Source organism: Azolla caroliniana, unplaced genomic scaffold (genome assembly GCF_043228905.1).
Source record: "Azolla caroliniana isolate FFs.n. ecotype wild unplaced genomic scaffold, voAzoCaro1.0.p SCAF_14, whole genome shotgun sequence".
Taxonomy (NCBI): Eukaryota; Viridiplantae; Streptophyta; class Polypodiopsida; order Salviniales; family Salviniaceae; genus Azolla; species Azolla caroliniana.
This window is the reverse complement of record NW_028230449.1, coordinates 8337141-8360815: the sequence shown is the minus strand read 5'-3', so window position 1 is coordinate 8360815 and position 23675 is coordinate 8337141.

Genomic DNA, 23675 nt, shown 5'->3' with positions numbered 1-23675 from the left:
TCTGATGTGACACATAGTGGAAAGTGGTGGACAAGGCTTGGATTTCGGTGGGGGTGAACTCGTGTGTCTGGAATTCCTTGACACGATTCGTGATATCCTCAGGGGTGTTGAGGTTAGCTTCGGCTGACACGCGGGTCATCGGGGGTTGTTTGTGTGCTGGTGGCCGTGCCTGTTCGCCTTGGTGCACTTGTCGTAAAAAGTCACGTTCAGGTAGATGAAGGCGTTCGAGTTGACTTGGGACAGTGATCTTGCGGAAGCGTTCTTGGCAGCGTACGAAGGGAGGGACGGGGGGTCCAATGCTGAACTTGGCGCACAAGTAGCGGGTGAGGAACCACGCGAATTTGACAGTCGATTTGGGCCGTGTGTGCCATTCTCGCAGACAAGCTCGTGAGCCCACTGGACTGGTTGTGGATCATGTGCCCACTTGAGGTACTCACCGGTGATGCGAGCGGTGGCGTCGGTAGATGCGGTGTCGCCGATTTGGGCTATGGCGCTACAACGGTCATAGAGATGGAGAGGGATTTCGGTGTAACGCCACCCTTCACGTCCAGAATATTCGGCGTAGGCGACAGGAATGATGCCGGGGACAACCCCCGGGGTCCTTGTGGTGCGGAAGGGGGCGCCCTCGAGGGGTAAATGCAGCGTAGCACAAACGTCGGCCGTGGTGAACTGGAATGCGACGTGGGGCGTCCTACCCGTTGAGCAAACGGTTGACCAGTTCGGGTAGGACGCCCCACGGCCGGATCCCAAGGAAGAACTTGAGGCCAAGTCGTGAGAGCGTGGCAAACACGTCGGGTTCGAGGTACTTGAGTTGCGTGGCGGCCGTGGGAACCCGGTAAGTACATCGGGTATTGTTGAACACCGCTGGAATGACTAAGGAACCGCACCCTGCGTCGGGGTAGTATGGGTGGAGGAGTTTGATAAATTGGGGAGGCGTCATCGTTGGGAACCTGCGAGGAAAAATATTAGTATAGGTAACTGTGGTGATGAATCAGCAAGTATGGGTAGTTTCAATAGATTCCCCGGCTGGGTTTTTTTTTTTTTTTTGGGAGTGGGACGTGGAGTCCTAACTACGGAGTAACTCGGGTAAATGTGGTGACGAAGCAGCGAGTTCGAGTAGTTGCCATAAATTCCCCCCCACCTGTGTTATTTATTTATTTATTATTTTTGGTCCTAACTTCGCAATAACGTTACAACGAAGGGTTACGTGGTCTAGGAGTTGTACTCCTCGAACAACGTGTGGTTCGAGGAGTTGGGCCCCTCGAACACTGTGTAGTTCGAGGGGTTGGGCCGGGTGTAGTTTGAGGAGTTGGGCCCCTCGAACACTATGTAGTTCGAGGGGTTGGGCCGAGTGTGGTTCGAGGAGTTGGGCCCCTCAAACACTGTGTAGTTCGAGGGGTTGGATTCCTCGAACGCTGCGTAGTTCGAGAGGTTGGGCCCCTCTAACACTGTGTAGTTCGAGGGGTTGGGCCGGGTGTGGTTCGAGGAGTTGGGCCCCTCGAACACTGTGTAGTTCGAGGGGTTGGATTCCTCGAACGCTGTGTAGTTCGAGAGGTTGGGCCCCTCGAACAACGGGGAGTTCGAGGGGTTGGGCCCCTCGAACGCTGTGTAGTTCGAGGGGTTGGACCCCTCGGGCAATGGGGAGTTCGAGGGGTTGGGCCCCGCGAACGTTGTGTAGTTCGAGAGGTTGGGCCCCTCGAACAACGGGGAGTTCAAGGGGTTTGGCCCCTCGAACAACGGGTGGTTCGAGGGGTTGGGTCCCTCGAACCACGCGGTGGAGTGGGCTGGAAACGGCCAATGACGTGGGGAGGGTGAAACGACGAGGCAGCTGTCGCAACCACCTCGGGGGGAACAAAAGAAAGAAGGGAAAGAGAGAAAAAACGTCGGGACGGTGGGGCAGCGTGGACGGGCACCGCCACGAGGAGGGGTGGCGGCGACATGGCAACGACGATGGCCGCCACGGGAGTAGAGTAGACGTAGTGTGCCGGCGATGGCCGCCACGGCTGGGAGGCCCGTAGTGTGCCGGTGATAAGAGGAGGAGGACAGCGTCATGGCGGCGGCCATGGCCCCAGCAGAGGAACGAAGGGCAGGTACGAGGGGAGTGCAGTGTGGTGTGTCAAAACGAGAGAGAGGGGGGGGAAGGGAGGGCCTACCCAAGGCGTGGGAAAGCAAGGTGTGGGGGAGGCGAGGCGGCGACCGGCGCAGGCAACCGGTGGAGGAGGGGCGGGGCTGCTAAGGGTGGGAGAAAGCCACAACAGAGATTGGGGGGGGCAAGGGGAGGAATAGTGTGAGCGGGGAGGGGAGGAAGACTACTGCAGAGCGTGGAAGCGTGGAGTGAGAAGGGAGGGGACAAGCAGAAAGAGGAGGGTGAAAAAAAGGAGGGAGGGGAGGTAGAGCAAAGAAGAAGGAGAAAAAAGAAGAAGAAGAAGAAGAAGGAGAAAAACGAAAGAAAAGAAAAAGCAAAAAAATTAAAAAAATTAAAAAAATTAAAAAAATTAAAAGTTAAAAATTAAAAAATAATAAATAATAAATAATAAATAATAAAAAAAAATAAAAAATAAAAAATAAAAAAATAAAAAATAAAAAAAAAAAAAAAAAAAAAAAAAATAGAAAATAAAAAATAAATAATAAAATAAAATAAAATAAAATAAAATATAAAAATAAAAATAATTAAATAAAATATAAAAATAAATAAATTAATTAAAAAATAAAAATAACTAAATAGATAATAAATAAATAAATAAAATTAACAAACAAAAAAAATAATAGAAAATAAAAAATAAAACAAAAAATAAAATAAAAAATAAAAAAGGATTCGGATATCGATGGTGAGGGCGGTCTAAACGGGGGTCTCCGAGGAACGTGGTAGGGGATTGGGTAAATTAAGGGCTTTTGAGGAACCTTGAGGATGCGACTGTGGAGGGAGTGTCACTTGGGTATCGTGTGAGGTTCCGGATCTGTGACTTTTAAGGATCTAAACCTGCGGCATGTTTGTTAAGGGGGTGGGGAGGATTTGTGAAACCTTCCTACGGGGTGTTCGGTCTCTCCGTTGTTTAGGCTTGTCGCTTCCTGTGGCTTTAGCCTGGGCGGGATACCGGGCCGATGTGTGTGCTTTTCGGGTGTCCCCTGCAGGCGTGGTATGATCGCGACTGGGGAGTTGGCTTCGTTTCGGGACCCGAAAGCTAGTGGTGCCTTTGTACCAACCTTGTGCTGTTGTGAGTGTCTTTTTGACTCGCCAAATGGCGGGTTCTCCACAACGTTGCCCGTCCGCAAAAACAGCGTGAACATTCACCCATTCCCGTGGTTTGGGTGTTCGTGTTCTGACGTCAACGTCGCGCTGGTCTTGGGTGGCCAATGGATGTTGGCGTTTGGTTTGGTTGAGCGACTCCGCGTCTTGGGGTTCATTGATGTCCCCTGCAGGCGTGGTATGATCGAGACTGGGGAGTCGGCTTCGTTTCGGGACCCAGACGCTAGTGGCGCCATTGTGCCACCCTTGTGCGGTTGTGAGTATTTTCCTGACTCGCCATACCGCACGCTCTCCGTAGCGTGGGCCTTCAGCGAACACAGCGTGGACGTTCACCCATTCTCGTAGTTTGGGTGTCTGTGTTCTACTGTAAGTGTTGCATTGGCTATGGGCGGCCAATGGGTGTCGGTGTGTTGCTTGTTTGGGTAGCTCCACGCTTTGGGGGTCAGCGAGGACAACGGGATGTGATTCGAGTGTTGTTGCGAGGAGGTCCTCAGACTTCAGCCCACCTCCTGTTTGAAAAGAGACGATGTGTTTGCTAGGTGATAGGAGACATTCGCTTATGTGACACCAATCTAAACCGAGGAGGCATTGTGTGTGCATCACTCCGGGTGGGAGTACCCAAACTTGGATTAAGTGCGCGCTGTATTCTGTCTTGATGTTACACCCGAAGATTCCCAAGCAACATGACGTAGACCCATCGAAGCCACGGAAGTTGTCGATGCACACTTCGAGGTTTGGGCAACCTAGACGTCTCCATGTTTCAAAGGAGAAAAGGGTTAGCGATGCTCCTGTGTCGATTACCGCCGACAAAGGCATGTCGTCGACACGACATTGTAGTTGTATTGTCCCATCATTAGAGTTGGCCGCCCGAGCCATGGCTGTCGGATGGGCGTGTCCCTGTCGCTTCAATTTCGCTTGCGTGTTGCGCAGGTTGGTTTCGAGCAGGGCCATTCGGCCTTCGGAGGCTTTAAATTTGGCCTCTACCTCTCGTTGCCGAGCCGTGAGTAGAGCCTCGAGTGTGAGGGGTCCATAGTAACGTTTGAGCTTGCTCCCATTAATGAACCCGGGGATGTCAAAACCTTCGATCATGCGTAGGCGACATGCTCCTGTCTTGGTAACCTCTGAAACCACATACGGGCCTTCGCCCCGTAGCTTCAACTTCTTCTTGTGTCGTTGAGAGGAGAATTTAAGGGCCATGTCGCCTTCTGCGGGGTCTTTGTTCTTGACTTTATTGTCGTGCCACACCTTTCTATTGGCTTTCTTTGCCAAGAGTGCCTGGAATGCGAGAAGGCGAGTTTCTGTCAGTCGTTCTAGGTTCTCTAGGCATGACGGGAGGGGGTCCCCTTCCCATCGTTCCTTTACGGCGATCCTGAGGCTAGGGACAAGGAACTCGATGGGTAATACTGCTTCTTGCCCGTACACCAGTTTGAATGGTGTGTGGCGAGTTGCGACTTTGTAGGAAGTACGGTGTCGTGCCTTTCGGCTCCGGATCGTTTGCGTGAGTCGGGTGGGAACCACTGGGGTTTTGGACTAGGAAGAAGAGAGTTTTAAGGCTAATAAGAATATAAATATGTTGTAAGAAAGAGTTATAGCAAACTCGTGAATCCCACGAGTATAGTTTATTAATTGGTGTTTTTTAGAAACATATCTAGTTTCCAAATATTTTTCACATAATTACATTGTGCTTCCTATCCTTATGTAGTGATGAGGAAGTCTTAGTAATCCATGCTTTTTCTCTAACTATAGACCCCATGCTTTTCCTATAGATAGACTATATGCTTTATCTAAAGTGATCATGCTTTTTTCTAACTTGTGCGTTTTTTATCATGCACGCTAGATGTGTATGTGTAGCTTTTTCTTTTGTTATGCGTTTTTCTAATGTTTATCCTAGCGTGAATTTACCTTTCTATGTGGGACATCTATGCTTTAAGACTAATGAAATGCTAGTGTAATGGTAAGACATTACATTATTAACATGGAGGTGCAAGGTTCGAATCTTGCCCTATGCATGTTCCATTTATTTTGCTATTTTCTTCTATTTCTTCATTTTTTATTGAATCTAATACTATATACGTTTTTCACGTAGTGTACAAAATACACTACGACACTCACCCCCTCCGAACCCGCACATCCTCCGGTATGTGCCGAAGTTGTTGGTGTTTGTTAGTCTCCTCCGTCCGGTCTCTACCCGATTGGTTTCGTTGCCGGCTCGTAGTACCCTCGACTTCTCTTGTTATGTTGACTTTGTCTCTCCATTTGGAGCACATCCATTCTTTCCACCCGAACCATTGTCGACATCCGATCCACCATAGTCTTCGTTCGCTTTTTGCATGGCCCGCTTGGTCCTTGTCATCCGCGGTAGTATCTTTTCTTGCCCTCTTTCTTTTCTTCATCAATCTCGACTTCTTTTCGGATTTTCGGCTTAGTCGGATTAGCTTACTTCCGATTCGGTCTCGTCGGATCGTCTTTCGTTTAGTTCGGCTTCCTTTCCGATTTGTATTCGGTCGATCCGGACTCGGTTGATCGGTTTTTACCGATTCAGTGCTCTTTCGGGTCGGTTTCTTTTCTTTTCTTTTCGTCCGGATTTGCTTTCTTTTCTTCGTTTTCACCTGCCTTGTCCGGTTCGACTTTCGGCACTTCTTTCCGTTGTTCGCTACGTAGGTCCTCCGATATGTGCTCGTTGTTCGGTCCTCATGTGGTTGTAATGCATGCTTCTTTTCTCGCCGTAGCGCGTGCTTCTTTATTCGCCATAACACGCGTTTCTTTATTCGCCGTAGAGCGTGCTCTGTATTACGCGCTTCTCCCGTCGTAGACCCGACCTCCGCATTGTCGCACTTTCTTTTAGATTGGAATTTCGGATGGATCATTTTCCATCCGAACCGACTTCCGACTTTACCTTCCTCGCCGCCATCTCCCGTCTCTCCGGTCTCACGTTGGTTCTCGGACACAACCGCCGAAGTCTCTAGATATTGTTGGCATGAATCCTCGGTATTACCTTCTTTCGTAGTTTCACCCTTAGCATTCTTCTCGGCTATCTCTTCATCGTATTCGTCGGCTTCGACATTCGTTTTCTCTCTGCCACCTTCCGTCTCTTCGGTCTCACGTTGCCTTTCGATCGCAACCGCCGGAGTCTCTGGAATCAGTGGTGGGGAAGTCTCGATATCGCAATCCGCCATTGATTCGTCCATAGCCACCTCCGATTCGATTTCGTCTTTTGTGGCTACCTCCTTAATCACATCCGCTTCACACTCTTTATCTGCATCAATTATGCAAACATCTATTATGCTTACCCCTTTTTGACCCGATGTCTCGGGCACTTGTATCCCGAAATTTCCTTCTACACTTGAATTATCGGCCTTATCCTTCGCCATCGTTCTTTCACAAGACGAGTGGGTGTCTTGTTCCACTCTTTCTCCCGTGGTACCATCATGTTGTATTTCGGCCTTCATATTGGCTTCATCGTTTTTCCTCAATCGACCATCCTTCATGGGCCATGTCGTTGTTGACGAGATTCTCAGCTTCCTTTCATCATGTCTTCGGCATACCCTTTCGACTTTAGCCCAATCCTCGGTAAGGCCGTTCGCACCGTCATCATCTTCGAGTTCGATCCCAATGTCCATCCTTTCTTTTCGATCGATCGATTTTACGAACATTAGGACTTTATCCTCCCCCACCAACCGTTGTTCCCGCTCCGAGAGTTGAGCAAAACGATTCTCGAACTCTAGGAATGCTTGTGTTGCACTTCGGTGGGTCTTCTCCGATGCCACCCATTCGTCGAATTTTCGCCGATCTTGTCCCTTTGATCTCTTGTAATCATATGCCTCTCGTAAAGCTTCTTCGAATGACCCCCATGTCGAGTTTTGTTGCCGTATCTTGTGGATTCTCTCTTGTAGCTCATCCGTGGCCACCCGATTGAAGGATGTCACTTGCAATCCTTCCGGTATCCCACATCGTATCATCTCCGCCTTGTAGTCACGTAGATAGCGTGACACATCGTTTCCGTTGAATTGTCCGTTTCGTTGTACGAGCCGCTTTACTGCCCCCGTGATCTCCGACATCACTCGTTGTTCTTGTAGCATCCGCTCGAACATCATCATCATCGTTATGCTCATTGCCTCTTGTTGATTCTCCATCTCCTTGCCACCCGCCTTCACGTCGGGTTCACCAACTGTGTCGTGCCTTTCGGCTCCGGATCGTTTGCGTGAGTCGGGTGGGAACCACTGGGGTTTTGGACTAGGAAGAAGAGAGTTTTAAGGCTAATAAGAATATAAATATGTTGTAAGAAAGAGTTATAGCAAACTCGTGAATCCCACGAGTATAGTTTATTAATTGGTGTTTTTTAGAAACATATCTAGTTTCCAAATATTTTTCACATAATTACATTGTGCTTCCTATCCTTATGTAGTGATGAGGAAGTCTTAGTAATCCATGCTTTTTCTCTAACTATAGACCCCATGCTTTTCCTATAGATAGACTATATGCTTTATCTAAAGTGATCATGCTTTTTTCTAACTTGTGCGTTTTTTATCATGCACGCTAGATGTGTATGTGTAGCTTTTTCTTTTGTTATGCGTTTTTCTAATGTTTATCCTAGCGTGAATTTACCTTTCTATGTGGGACATCTATGCTTTAAGACTAATGAAATGCTAGTGTAATGGTAAGACATTACATTATTAACATGGAGGTGCAAGGTTCGAATCTTGCCCTATGCATGTTCCATTTATTTTGCTATTTTCTTCTATTTCTTCATTTTTTATTGAATCTAATACTATATACGTTTTTCACGTAGTGTACAAAATACACTACGACAACGGAAAGCCCATAATGCTGCTTGGAGTTTGGTGCTCCAATCAGATCGGGAGGCAGCGACTATCTTTGTGAGTACTGCACATAGCACCTTATTTGTGCTTTCCGCTTGTCCGTTGCATCGAGGGTAATAAGGAGAACTTTTGCGGTGTGTCACCAAAAACTCCCCTAATAAATGTGCTATCACCTTGTTCAAGAAATGTGAGCCTCGGTCACTAATGATTTCGAGCGGACATCCAAACTGTACGATGACATTTTCATATAGGAATTTGGCGGTACTACCCGCGTCAGCGTTAACGCAAGCTTTCGCTTCAACCCACTTGGTGGCGTAGTCGGTGGCGGTTATTATGTATCGGTTGAGGTTGGAAGCTGGGCTGATTGGGCCGATAAAGTCGATACCCCATTTCTCGAATGGTTGCCATGCCACCACCGAGTTTAACGTATTAAAATTCGCTTTTAGCGGGTGTTTGAAACGTTGGTACTCGTCACAGCGACGTACGTACGCGTATGTGTCTTTGAAGAGTGTTGGCCACCATAGGCCGGACTGAAGGATCTTGCGCGCAGTGGTCTCGTGATTGAAATGACCACTTCCGCCCCCGCAATGAGCTTGTTCGAGGGTGGTGACGACATCATGGTCTGTTATACACCTCCGAAGTAGATTGTCATTACCTCGACGGTATAGATTGCCTCGGAGCATCGTGAAGGGGCCACAATTCTTTAGCAAGGCACGTGCGTGTGTTCGTGGTAGTTGTTTTAGGAAGGACGCTCCTTCGGTTAGGACGCGAACTATGTCTGATGCCCATGCTGGTACGGTATCGATTGCAAATAATGCTGCATCTGGTGTTTCATCATCGACCCCAGTGGCTTCTTCTCCGTTGGGAATCCGGGAGAAATGATCGGCGAGTACATGGTCTTTCCCTTTTCTCACTACTACCTTGAAGTCGAATTCGAGTAACGTTACAATCCATCGTGAGATGCGTCCAGTGGCATGAGTTTTGTTTACTAAGTAGAGTAGGGCCTGATGGTCTACAAAAAACGAGAACCGGGACGCCAACAGGTAGTGGCGGAATTTCTTTACGCTGTAGACCATGGCCAAAGCCTCCCGTTCCGTCGTGGAGTAATTTCGTTCCGCGGCATTTAGCTGGCGACTAGCGAAGGTGACCGGTAGGTCGAGTGCCCCTTCACCGGGTTGGGCTAGCACTGCACCAATCGCGAAGGCGGAAGCGTCAGTGTGCACGTGGAATTCTTTGGTCCAGTTGGGAGGCCGGAGGATGGGAGCCTTAGTTAGGCACTCTTTCAAGAGTTTGAAGGAGTGTGTGCATTCCTCTGTCCATACGAACTGCTTTAATAGGGAGTAGAGTGGTCTAGCCTTGTCCGGCGAACATCTTAATGAAGCGTCTATAGTAACCCGCATATCCCATGAACCCATGTAGTTGTTTCTCGTTCGTGGGGGGTGGCATGTCGAGGATGAGTTTTACTTTTGCCTCGTCGTTCGAGATCCCGTGGCGGGACACGACGTGTCCTAATATTATTCCGTGCTTGACCTAGAACTGACACTTGAGCGGGTTGAGAGAGAGTTGATAGGTTCTGCATTTTTCGAACGTCAAACGGAGTAGCCCCAAGTGGTCATGGCATTTCGAATTGCAACATAAGTCGTCAACATAAGACTCCACCCCTTGGCATAACCTTGCGGCAAAGATATGGTCTGCTGCTCTTTGGTAGGTGCTCAAGGCGCTCGTGAGTCCGAAAGGCATCTGTTTATACGCGAACGTACCAAATTCCGTGGCGAAAGCGGTCTTGTGTTGATCCTCAGGGACCACCGAGATTTGGTTGTACCCGGAGAACCCGTCGATGAAGCTATACACTTCCGCTCCCGCGGTTCTTTCGAGTAAATGTTCGATGTAGGGTACCGGGTAATTGTCCTTGATAGTGGCTTCGTTAACTTGGCGGTAGTCTACACATATGCGGATCTGACCGTTTTTCTTTGGGACGACCACAATTGGGGAGACCCAAGTAGTTCGTTCGATTGGGTAGATAATGCCTGCGGCTAACATTTTGTTGATTTCGGCTTTCACTTGTTGGGCGTAGTTAGGATTCATTGGACGTGGCCTTTGCCGGATTGGGCGGGCGTCGGCTCGCATGGGGATACTATGTGTGACGACCTCGGCTGGGACTCCCTTCATGTTGACGTACGACCATGCAAACACGTCGCTAAATTCTATGAGGAGAGTGATCAAGGACGCCTCCTCGTCCGGTTGGAGATCTGTAGCTATGAACACCAGTTTAGAGTCTGCCCCTTTCCCAAGGTTGATTTCTTTCACCCTTGGTGGTCCATCGTAGACTTCTCCTAGGCCTTGGGGGTTGCGTTGCGGTCTCTTACAAGCCACTGCCCTACTCCCTTGTTCATAGAGTTTGAAATGCTCTAGGAAGTCCGCTTCCGTCACCGCCTCTTGAGTGGTCGTGACGTCACCTGGACGTGTGACTCGTTGTGCCCGTTCTTCGTCCTCTACGTCTACGTCTTTTCGTCGGGGACCTAGGGTGATGACGTTGAAGCACGAGATTGTCTCTCCGTTCTCATCGCAACACTTTGTACCTATAGGATACATTGCGTCGGTTGTGGCGAGAGCGTGCACCCAATTCATTTCTGACGTCTCGGAGGTGACGGATTGGTCGTCTCTCTCACGTGCGTTCTCCTCTTTGGAAGTGATGGGGCTTTGAGGAAAGTGTTGGCCTCTGGTCAAGAGTTGAACTGTCTTCGCGGGGTTGCACGCTAGGAGGTTGGTCTCGAACTCAGTGGTTTCTGACCAATCGTCTATGAGAGGGCTGCCTTCTTGTTCATGCACTTTTTGTGTGTACGCTTTGATGCGAAAGGTTTTGTTGTCCTTTCGCATATAGATTATATCGTTCCCAAAATCCATGACCAGGTGGCTTATACGTAGGAATGGTCTTCCTAGTAAGCACTTGTAGGCTACATGGTTGGACGATCTTGTGACGACGAAGGTGAGATTGAACTCCATTCTGTGTATAGTGAAGTGATGCGAAGGAATCATGCCTTCCGGTCTTTGGATGGACCCGTCTGCCATTTGTAGTTTGACCTCGGAAGGCATCATTTTTGGGCTCCCCCACTTGCACCAACATTCGTAACTGACGATACTTACCCCTGCTCCGGTGTTGATGATGGCATCACATGTCTTACCATTGACACAGACTGGTAGAGTGAAACTAGTGTCGTCGCTCTCAAAGTGGGCTTCGTGGACATCGACTGGCAGTCCTTCGGGTTGTTTGAGGACTGTGGACGTGCGAGGAGTGTGGGTGTGTATCCCTTCACCATATCCCGCCGATAGGCCACCATTGAGGCGTCGGAGGACATCATGCCACGGTTGAACGTCGAGTTTGAGTAGTTCTTCGAGCGTGAACTCTATTTCTTTGGCGAGTAGTGGTCGTAGTAGGGGGTTGTCAATGGTGAAGGTGCCAATGTAGCTCTGCACTTCGCGTAATATGAGTCGCAATCTTAAATTTAAGATTTGTTGGAGTAGAGTTGTGTTGACCTCTTTGATCGAGGTAGGATGGCAAACGGGGGTGTCGGTTGGTGTGACGAAGGGGGGAGGTGAGGGGTTTACCCATTCTTCTAGTTGCTCGAAGTTTAAGCTGGGGAGGCTAAGTGATTTTTCAAACTGTTCGTGGTGTATGAGTTTGATGTATTCTTCTACTTTTTGTTTCTTAGCTACTGGATTTGGGTATGCCGCTAGGTGTGCCGGTAGTTCTTGATTCGGATTGACGGGTAATGTTTCTGTGTCTCCCTCCGGTTCTTGATCTTGTTTTGAGGTCTGCGTGGAATTATTCTTCATAGATTTGCATCTCTTACGCGCGGTCACGAGGAGACCTTGATCTTGGTATTTTAAATTGTGCGCTAATCGTTGGGCTCGTGTGATGACATTGGCACCGATCCTGGATGGCACAATGGACAACAAATTTGTGCCGACCCTTTTCTTCTTTTCCGGGCAATCAGGTACTAGGTGTTCTTTACCGCACCCTGGGCATGATGCTTCTCTTTGGAACCATTCGATGAGGTCTTGTGATTGTTGGGTGGGCCCTTGCGCCAATGGTTGTGGGGGCGTGTCGAGTGGGAGGTGTCGTGGTCGTTGGGCCATCCGGTTGTAGTACTCATGTTTGGTTGGGCACTTGCTAACCATATGTGGGCCTTGGCAGTTGAAGCATTTCAATTCTGACCTCCTCAGACCATTGTTGTTGCGGTATCCCATAGGGGGTCCACGTTGTTCCCCTCTCAGGACGTACACTGGTATTTGGTCACCTTCAAAATCCACGAAATGGGATAACACCTCTTCTTCAATGCCATACTCCCTGTACGGGTCTTCATATTCAGGGGTTCTCGTTCCGACCTGGGTTTGGTTATCTGTGGTATACTCCATTTCAGCGAGGCGGGCACCGATGCGCGGTAGTGGGGGTTGTTGAGGGAGTATCGCTGGTAGTGGTGGGCAGCTAAGTGGTGGGGGGGAGCGTGGGTGTTCCACCATTGGCGTTTGGCCGTACCTTTCAGTGGGGGCTTGCTAGCAGTTCTCTTGCGTATGCATTACGAAAGCTTTGCACCACTTACAGTATTGCGGCCGTCGTTGATGAAGGAGGGGACACTCATGTCCCGTGTGGTGTCCGTGACATACCGTGCACCTTACATTTTCTCGTTGGGCGTATGCTTGGGGTCTTTCTATACGGGGTGTTCGCGGTGGTGTGGGTAGAGCAGGGGTGGGGTCGGAGGATTTCTCGCGGTTGTTCGTGGGTGCGTGAGTGGGTATGTGTAATCCACTCATCGAATCTTCAAAGGTCATCACTACTGTGCAGGCTTCAGTAAACGATCGACACATTCGGGCAATCAGGAAATTTTGGAGTGTCGTATCAAACAACCCATTAATGAAACAGCTCGTCAACTTGTCATCCGACATCTTGTCGTTCCGACTACAACGATGATGCAAGCTTTTCGTGCGACGTATGTAGTCCTTGACCGTTTCGTTTGCTTCTTGTTTGAGGGCGAAAAGTTGGTCAATCAGGTTCCATTTATTCCCTCGACGAGCGAAGTTTATCAAGAAATCCTCGATGACGTACTCGAAATCGGCGGCGATGTCTTCATTCAAGGTTCGAAACCAGATGTCGGCTTGGTCATCAAGTGTGAGTCCAAACGCAGCTACCTTGGTGATCTCTGTGAGGGGTTCGTAAGCGCGGCAAATCTGTTTGAACCTCTCGACATGGTCATAGGCATCGCCGAAACCGAGGAAACGGGGTACTAGTTTAGAAATGGAAGCACTCTTCCCGCAGTCATTTGTGAGGTTTCTCAGATGGTCTATGGGTGCTCGCTCTTTTTCCATCAATGCTACAAGAGTTTGTATGGATTGTAGCGCGAGTGCGAGTTCGGCGTTTGGAGGTGTAGGTGTAGCTTGGTCAGGTGTAGGGATTGTGCCCATGGATGGTGGTGCCGGGTGTCGTTGTGCACGGGTTTCGTTCGGGCTATCGCCCGTTGTGCTCAAACGCGGTACGGGGCTGTGCTCCTGACTTCGGCGGTGTATGTGCGACGATGTTTCTAGGTGGTGAAGTTTTTGTTGCACTCGTGTGAATCTATCCTTCCTTTCGGCCAAAGCAGCTTCGATATCTCGAGTGGTGCTTTCCGGTTGTCCTCCTTTCGCAAGTTGTACCGTCCATAGATTGATTTCGTGTTCTATCACTCGTAACTCTTGCGTTGCGTCTCGTATATGTCGTTCTACATTGAGTGGGCTCTCCTGTAGTGGGGGTGTGTTGAGAAGTGCTTTAGGTCCTGGGCTCGATGGGAGGTTCTTGTTTGGTAGTATCCCCGGAGTTAGCCACCCTCTGTGGTACTGAGTCGGGTTAGGCAGGCCAACATCATGGGTTTGGTCGGTTTGCGTGGACTCTTCCAGGCGTGCAGGTCGGGTTTTGAACATTTCTGTCCATGAGGATCCGGCCATGTTTTCTGGTCAAGTTTTTTTTTATTTTTTTTATTTTTTTATAGGTTCGTCGAAGGGTGAATCTTCGTCGAAGGATGAATCTTCGTCGCAGGTTGAAGATTCGTCGCAGGTTGAAGCTTCGTCGGAGGTTGAAGCTTCGTCGGAGGATGAAGCTTCATCGGAGGTTGAAGCTTCGTCGGAGGTTGAAGATTCGTCGGAGGTTGAACGTTCGTCGGAGGTTAAATGTTCGTCGAAGAATGAACCTTCGTCGGAGGTTAAATGTTCGTCGGAGAATGAATCTTCGTTGGAGGTTAAATGTTCGTCGAAGGATGAATGTTCGTCGAAGAATGAATCTTCGTCGAAGGTTAAATGTTCGTCGGAGGATGAATGTTCGTCGAAGGTTAAATGTTCGTCGGAGGTTGAATGTTCGTCGAAGGTTGAAGCTTCGACGAGCTTTGCGTGGGAAATTCAAAATTTTTGGCGCCAACGGTCGCTTTGTGACCCATAGGGTGATCGTAAGCCGCGAGACTCGCGGCGATTATGCTTGCCCCGTAACGGCCTAAACCTCCACAATGTTTAATGTTAACCGAGCGAAAAAACAGAAAATGGGACTTAATTAAACTATGAAATGATGAAAAAAACAGAAAATGGGACTTAATTAAACTATGAAATGATGAAAAAAACAGAAAATGGGACTTAATTAAACTATGAAATGATGAAAAAACAGAAAGTGGGACTTAATTAAACTATGAAACGATGAAAAAACAGAAAATGGAACTTAATTAAACTATGAAATGATGAAAAAACTGAAAATGGGACTTAATTAAACTATGAATTAGTGAGAAAAACACAAAATCAACTTAATTAAACTATGAAATAGTGAGAAAAACAGAAAATCAACTTAATTAAACTCTGAAATAGTAAGAAAAACAGAAAATAGTGGTTCTCTTTTGCTTTCTTCCTTCGTTAAGTGGGTTGCCTTCGAGTTTTCGACTACTCGAAATAGGCTTCAAGCATCGGTCGTATCCCGGGCAGCGGCGCCAAATAGATGTTAAGGATCTATGTATCGATGGAGTAAGCTCCTCGATGTCGTGCAGGATTCGGACCGGCGTATACCCTCTTGATGGCGAATCGGGCGGAGATGGTGGTCGGATACCTCCGAGCCTCACACTCACTCAACAATTAGTAAATGATTAAGCACGATATCTCTCTCACTCTCTCAAGCTCTCTCTCTCATAAACAATAGATCAATAGTATAGACAATAAGAAGCAAGAGTATGTCTATTATTAACCCTCTTTGCTAAGAGGTCTAGCACCAACAAGGGGAGAGATTAGTGTTCTCTAACTCAACACTTCACCAATCTCTCTTAAGCTCAAAGGTTTACAAGAAAGAGGAGAGAAAGCTCTAGCTCTAATCAATCGGAGATCTTTACAAATGGGAGAACCCCCACAAAGACACTACTATGTGGTTTATATAGCTTTCACGTTTAGGGTATGGGCCTTTCACATTTGGCCGTCTCTTTGCTTTCCTTTCCTCTTGCCGTTTCCTCTTCGTACTACGTCCTTGTTGATGCGTTCTTATTCGTGACTGGTTGTGTTGTTATCCCAACGCTTAACACCAAGGTGGCTCTTTTCCTGGTTGTAAATCAATGCGATAATCATACGGTCGATGGTGAGGCAAAGTACTGGCTTGTACCTTATCAAACATGTCGGCGTAATAATGATACTTCTTTGGAAGTTGAACTATGGATTCCTCTTTAGTGATGTTGGAAGGTTTTACTTATACTATGAATACAAAAATTGATTCCTTGCGTCCTTCCTCACACAGTTGATGTAGCAAAATGGTTGAAACCTTATGAGTAGATTCTCGAGGTTGTCGATACCGGATTTCTTTTGTTCTCCAATCTATGTCTGGATTGTGTAACTCGAACCGTGGTAACCCCAAAACAATGGGATGTTTTGGACTACTAATTATATTGAATGATACTACACATGTCAAATTATCTAGGACAACCCTAACTAGCTCTAACTCTTCTACGATATTTCCGGAGGCAATGGGGTGACCATCAATGACTACTATAGAGGCTAGGCAAGGGAGTTTTCTTAGGGATATCTGCTGAGCTTGGGCAAAATTCTTATCCATGAAGCAAGAATTAGCTCTGGAATCTAGGAGTGTTAAGACATGTACTAGAGGGATACTTCTAGTATTAATAGTTACTTAAGCTAGGAAGACATTGCTAACTTGTTTAGAGGGAATAGAACTACTAATGGGCTACACATATCTAGGGCTGTCCAACCAAATGGCTCCTATTTTGGCTGGACTTAGTCGTTTAACTCTTCTTTTGTCCACAATAAAGGCATAGTTGATTTTCTCGGCGTTGCTGCTTTTCCTCTTCCGATAACGGTCCGCGACGACGTGTAGTGTCGATTTCCATCGGCGTTGGAGTATTTGCTAGAGACACATTATATGAATCCCTTGCACATGGTTTTGCTACGACTGAGGCATATGTGGGCTCCGGCCTTGTTCTTGGCATTTGTAATTGACGTTTCGAACGTTGTTCAAAAAGTTTGTTATCACAACATACCGCTCGACTGATGGCCTCTGTGAGCAACTTGGGTTCTTCGGGAAAAGTTAGGAGTAAACCTTTGACATCATTTCGAAGGCCATATTGAAACTGCTCCATCAATGCTAGATCATCCCAGGGGATATTGGCGGCGAGTAGACGGAAATCTGCAGCATAGGCTGAGGCTGGACGATCACCTTAATGCAATCTTCGGATTTTATTGATTCTCGTCCTAATGCTATCGGTGTCCCCGAAACAGGCTCTAAACTTGCTAATAAATTCCTCAAAATTATTTAACAATAGAGATCTTTGTTCTAATAATGGTGCAAACCATGCCAAAGCTGGGCCACTAAGCAACGCGCCTACTAATCCCACTCGTGAAGCATTGATGGGATATCGGGAAGGATGCATTTGAATCACGACATGTACCTGATTAAGGAATCCCTTGAATTGTGAGTTTCGTCGAATTTTGTAGGAAGACCAATGTTGGGTTCTTTATGAAATCCTTGAGTACTTGATCCATGTTATTGCAAAGACATAATGGTTGCTTCAAGTTATTGTACACATACCGCCAACTCTCCATGTTTTTGTTGCTTTTGCTACATCTCTAGAGAGATTTGTTGAAGATCCCCCAACAATCGTTGATTTTCATGTTCTAGTGTTGCAAACTTTTCTTTTAAGCACTACAACTCAAAGAGGACATATTGGTATTCTTGAGCGCTAACAATTGTCGTTGTCGTGCCTTTTGGCGCCGGATCGTTGCATGAGTCGGGTGGGAACCGCTGGGGTTTTGGACTAGGAGGGGGAAGAATTTGAGACAAGTTTATAGTTATGTATAGATTATTAGAAAGAGAGATAGAAACTTGTGAATCCCACAAGTATAGATTATTAGATTTATTAATATTTAGAATCCTAATAACAATTTATCATAGATTGGAAGAGATAGATTATATAAAACTTTGTGAATCGCATGATTATATTAATTAGTGTTTTAGGAAATATATCCAATTTCCCAAATATTTCACACCCCTATTACATTGTGCTCCTCATCCTTATATAGTGATGAGGGAGTCTTAGTAATTCATGCTTTTCCTCTAACTATAGACTCCATGCTTTTCCTATAGATAGACTATATGCTTTATCTAAAGTGATCATGCTTTTTCTAACTTTTGCGTTTTTTATCGACTATAGCGTTCATGCACGCTAGATGTGCATGCGTAACTTTTTCTTTTAGCATGCATTTTTCTTTTAACTAAAGTTTATCCTAGGTGAACTTAGCTTTCTATGTGCGACATCTACTTTTTAACACTAATGAAATGCTAGTGTAATGGAAAGGTTTCACATTATTAACATGGAGGTGCAAGGTTTGAATCTTGCCCTATGCATGTATTATTTATTTTGACATTTTCTTCTATTTCTTCATATTTACTAAAACGTTACTTTATAAGTTTTTCATGTAGTGTACGAAATACACTACGACACTGTAGTATTGGAGGAAGTGTTGTTGGGGTGGGGGGTGAAGCCATTCTGGGTTACGATAGTGAGAGAGCTAGAGAGAAAGACAAATAGAAAATGACACAAATGTGAGGGGGAAAAAAGGTATCTCATTACATACCCCATAGGGGGTTTATATAATACATCCAATGTAACGGTTACATGACCGTTATAAATAAGACCGTTACACATTCTTGTACACATGCACATAATTGTGCATGTGTCCATACACATACTCATCCTCACACACTCATTTACTTTACACATACACATCAACCACATCATTACACATACCCTTATGCATCCCCGTATATTCTTACAAGTAACACATGGCACGTCCGTGGGACAATGCATTGCACGGTGAACCCACTCGCTATGGCGACTCTTCTCGACCGGAACTCCATCGGTCGTCTCAACGGTCGAAAATCGCTCGACCGGATCACTGCTCTACAATTGATAACTTCGATCAGAGCTTTGCTTGACGCGAACCAACACAAGTCGCGATTGGATCATCCACCAATCGGCTAGTTCAATGTGGCATGGGTCGTGAAATTGTGTTGTGCGTTTGTGTATTCTTTCTTTCTTCATGTGAGTTGTGTTTTTGAAATTTTATGTCCTACCCCTCAGGTTTTTTCTAAAATTATATTAAGTACCCTCCAATATTACAAATCTCATGTCCTGCCCTTCCAAAATTAGCTTGTGTGCCCTTGAGTTTCTAAAATTTCGTATTGTGCCCTTGTGCTTTTGAAATTTTGTCTTCTACCCTCGAGCTTTTGAAATTCGAGTGTGTGCCCTCGAGTTCTTGTAATATTCTTCTCTGCCCCTTTCTCTTTTCTCTTTTCAATTCTTCAATTTGTATTGGAACCTTTCGATTCTAGTGGATGGCGGCTAGGCGATTACGGCGGTGATGGCAGTGGCAGCGGCTGTCCATCATTCCTGGGTGTCTGACCCATGAGGACTGCCCTTGGTGGTAATTGTGGCCTGCTTTCTCGATGATACCGAGCTTCGGAGATGAAGATCAGTGGAACATATTGATGGAGCGTTTGAGAGAGTAGAAGGTGGGGCTGATTTGACAAGTGTAGTGAGGCCTGAACGGGATGGATAGCCGCTGCAAGTTATGATGGCTCTCTTCACTACAAGGTTGGCAGGCAATGCAGCAACACCGACTACCATGGCGGAGGTGGTACAGTGGCAGAGATGAAGTGAAGGATCTGTAGGTCCTTCGGTCTTGCTTCTTATTAGGAATGGTAGAAACAGAGGAAATGGATGAAGAAATTGACTTCTTTAGACGTAGGTGTGACAGATTGATGGGCATTATAGCGACCGGCCACAATTCTTGATGGCGTGGTAGTGTTGTTAGGGTAGTAGTTACTTGTACTTTTTTTTGAGATTATCGTCTGCTCCAGATACAACCATGTCTCTATGATCCATCACATCACTTCTCTTCTTCTTCTTTGACAGCATAGTATTCTTATTCTTCTTCTTCTTCTTCAACTCCCCATAGTTTCCATCGAAGTTATACATGCTTGGGTCGTTTATTGCTTCTGGATCATATGCAATGTTCAGATATGCTCTTTCCAATGATTATTCCGCCTCATCCGAATCTGAGAATTCCTACCGAGGGTAGGAAGAGGTTAATCAGAATCAGCAGTACTCACCGCCGTAGTAGAGTAATTGATTCTGCAGGAGAAGAGGTACAAGTAAACATCCCTTTTGACGATTCCTTCTTCATTGAGATCCATGGAAACTGTGCTGCGACAAGATCGATGATATGGAGAGCAGATGCACAAGCCTTTTTGCCTGCGGAGTTGTGGTATAGGTGGTATAGCAAGAGCTTAGAGAAGAAGATGACGAGGCAGATGGAAGGTTTGGGACTAGAGGGGGAACCGACGGTTAGGGTTGGGAAGGACTTCCATCAACAACCGTGGTTGTATTGGTGCTCTGTTCCTCCTATTCTGAGTATACTTTCTTCAAAGATTTCCCCAACAACTCTCTTCTTGGGAAGCATATAGTGTAAAAGAACCCGGTATTGCAAATCAAGTGTTGGTCAAAGTAGAGATCAAGTATCAATGGCAACAGACTCATTCCGATGTCTTTCACTATGAAGTGGCGCAACAACACACTTTGATGAATATGGAGATGGAGATGTCTGGTGCACGAGATGAAGAAACAAAGGGAATGGATGGAATAGGGAGGGAGGGAGAGAGACTTCCTCTCAAGGGAGGGTTGTCCGTAGGGCGTGCCAAAAGTGTTGTTGGGGCTTCACCCCCCTCCCAAGGGGGTTACGATAGTGAGAGAGCTAGAGAGAAAGACAAATAGAAAATGACACAAATGTGAGAGGGGAAAAAAGGTATCTCATTACATACCCCATAGGGGGTTTATATAATACATCCAATGTAATGGTTACAGACCGTTATAAATAAGACCGTTACACATTCTTGTACAGATGCACATAATTGAGCATATGTCCATACACATACTCATCCTCACAAACTCATTTACTTTATACATACACATCAACCACATCATTACACATACCCTTATGCCTCCCCGTATATTCTTACGGGTAACAAGAAGGAAGGATAAGAATATTTGTATGAAGGGAATGAGGGATACGAAGATGAGAACGAAGCAAATTCGGTACAAACAATATGTTTTATGAAGAGAATATACAAAAATAACTATGTGGCTTACTACTGAGGTTGAACCGAATTGGTTTGAAATAATGCCTTATGCCTCTATTTATAGTGCATCAAGATTAATCTTGAAGTTTTTAGAATGATCCATAATAATCTAGAATATACATGAATTTCCTATAGAAATAATAAATGAAACTAATATCTTTTGTATTACAATTCAAGGTTTAATAGTAAGAGTTTAGCCCATGTAACACAAGGTCATGGGTTCGAATTCTTTCGGAGTCGTACAATGTCATATCATGACAAGTATATGAGAAAAGGGGTAAAGACGGCAGAGCTAAAATATAAATATTAGGGCAAAAGCTTAGTGGTTAGGGCCATTCAATGTATTAAGAGGTGTAGAGTTTATAAATTTAAGCATATTCTTATTTTTCTCTTTAATATGGGAAATGTACATTTGCACTTAATCCAAATGAGGCACTAATGCAACCATATTCTTATTTTTCTTTTTAATATGGGAAAGGTACATTTGCACTTAATGCAAATGAGGCACTACTGCAACCATATTCTTATTTTTCTCTTTAATATATGATTGCAAATGAGACACCTCCCTCCCTATAAAAAGGGGGAAAAGAGGGCCTATTTTGGGGTTTCTTGGATTTTCTTGTTTTGGGAAGTGCTCTTCTTTTCGTCTTATTCATCACTCTCCTTTCTTGTTCTTCGTCTTTGGTGGTTCGTTGTGCTCGTCTTTGGGTGGCTCATGTGCTTGTGTTCAATGTTTGGTGTAGGGATTGACAATGGTTCAGTTTAGGCTTAACCGGTTTAGCCTTATCCAAGCCAAACTGAATAAGCCTAAACCGTTTTGGGGTTCTCAAACATGAACCAAACCAAACCAAACCGATCCCTAAACCAGTTTGGCATAAACCGGTTTGTGAACCAATTTGGGAACCTCACCATTATTTTTCTTCCCCTCAACCTCTAACACCAACATCATCAACACCACTACCACCATCACCATCTCATATACAAATATTTGATAGCTATGGAGACATGCATGCCAATTTCCGTACTTCTACAAGACAACTTGCTTGTTAGCACATGGACATGGCTTGCCCTAGGCCTTGCCACCATAAACACCTTAATTCGAGCTTTCTTCTCTCAACCTTGTCTCTATGAATCTCTCTCTCTCTTCCTCACTACTCTCCTCCTCCCAAAAATTAATCCACTATATAGTATACAAGCTCCCTCCCACCCTCTCTCTCTCTCTCTCTCTCTCTCTCTCTCTCTCTCTCTCTCTCTCTCTTTATGGAAACATTAAGTCCATAGAGAACATTAAGTCTTCAAGCACTTGAGCAGGCTGGCTTTAGATGAGCATTCTCCACCATTGACCATATCTTCACACTTAAGTGCTTAATTGACCAGACGAAGGCTCGTAAGAAGAAACTATATTGTTGCTTTGTGGACTTCCGCAAAGCCTGTAACATAGTTCCTAGGGAGAGGTTGTTTGATAGACTTAAGAGCTTGGAGATACCAAATGACATTATCTGGGCCATTTATGCCCTATATGAGCAAGTCTCTGGGTGCGTAAGATGCCCAGGTGGCCTATCCAATTGTTTCACTAACACAATTACTAGTAGTATGGGCTCCGGGTCCACCATCTTTCATGTGGATGCAATGAGAGAGAACTTTGGTGACAATGTTATCACGTCAACTCCAAAGAAAATCGACAATACCACATGACATTATTAGAGCAGAGTTTAGTCTACCCCCGATGTTAGTAGAAGCACTCTTTCAAGTGGTAGTTTTTATTCATCGAATACATAGCCAACCACAAGATAGGATATCACATCGAGCCTTTGAGGCATTCCGATCCCTACATGTGTCTGGAGACACTAGCTCTTGGTATAGCACTGTGGTGAGTTGGTTACTTGCAAACGACATAAATATTAATAACCTACCCCCCCTTAAGTACAACCATGGGACTAATTAAACTCTCTCTCATGAAGATAGTAATAAAGTGATACGCCAAGAAATATAGCAAATTTACACTCGATATAAATGGATCACCCCACGAGAGCCACTCCCATCTGAAATGTTGTACTATAAGGAACACTTCTTGCACTTCTCTAAGTTAGGTTTTATTACATGACCAAGATATCTAGATACATTCTTATCAAATGCACTAAGGGTGGCCATTGGACAACTTAGGATATCATCTCACCAACTTGAGATTGAGAATGGTCGGGCTAATAGAGTCCTTAGAGAGGGAAGGCTATGTAGGTTATGCCACATAGAGATAGAGGATGAGCATCATTTCCCATGCAAGTGCCCAACTTATGCCGCGATACGGGCAGAATACCAAGACATATTAGGACCCTCTCCCACCCTCTCCAAACATTTAGATACCCCGAGTGTAAAGAGACTAGGTATCACAGTAGACGAGGGCAAGGACAAGTAGGCGAGCTCAATATTAACAAAGAGAGAAAGATAGATATATAGATAGAGAGGAGCATAGACAAGAGAACAAGAAAGAGAGAGGTAGACAAAAGAGCGAGAACTAAATTATGCTTCCGTAACTGGTGTTGTTCACCTTGATTGTAATCAAGGTGCACCGAAGTATTTATACAAGAATGTGGTGGCATGCATGTAAGCTAGGAAACATCTAGAGAATACATGGAAACTTCTAAAGAGTGCATGTCTATGCATTCTCTAGAAGTTTCTTGAAAGTTCTAGTGATTAACTTACAATGTAATAAGTTGAAACTTATACAATACAATAATGCATAGATGGAATGTAGCTCAATTGGTAAGGTTGCCCAATAAGACCAAGTGGTCATGGGTTCAACCCTCTACATTCCATCGTGTCTATGACATTATCCTCCCTTTAAGGCCGCCTCCCGAGACTCGCGGCTGGCTTATGTGGGTATCGTTGATGAAAATCGCGAGTGGCATCCAGA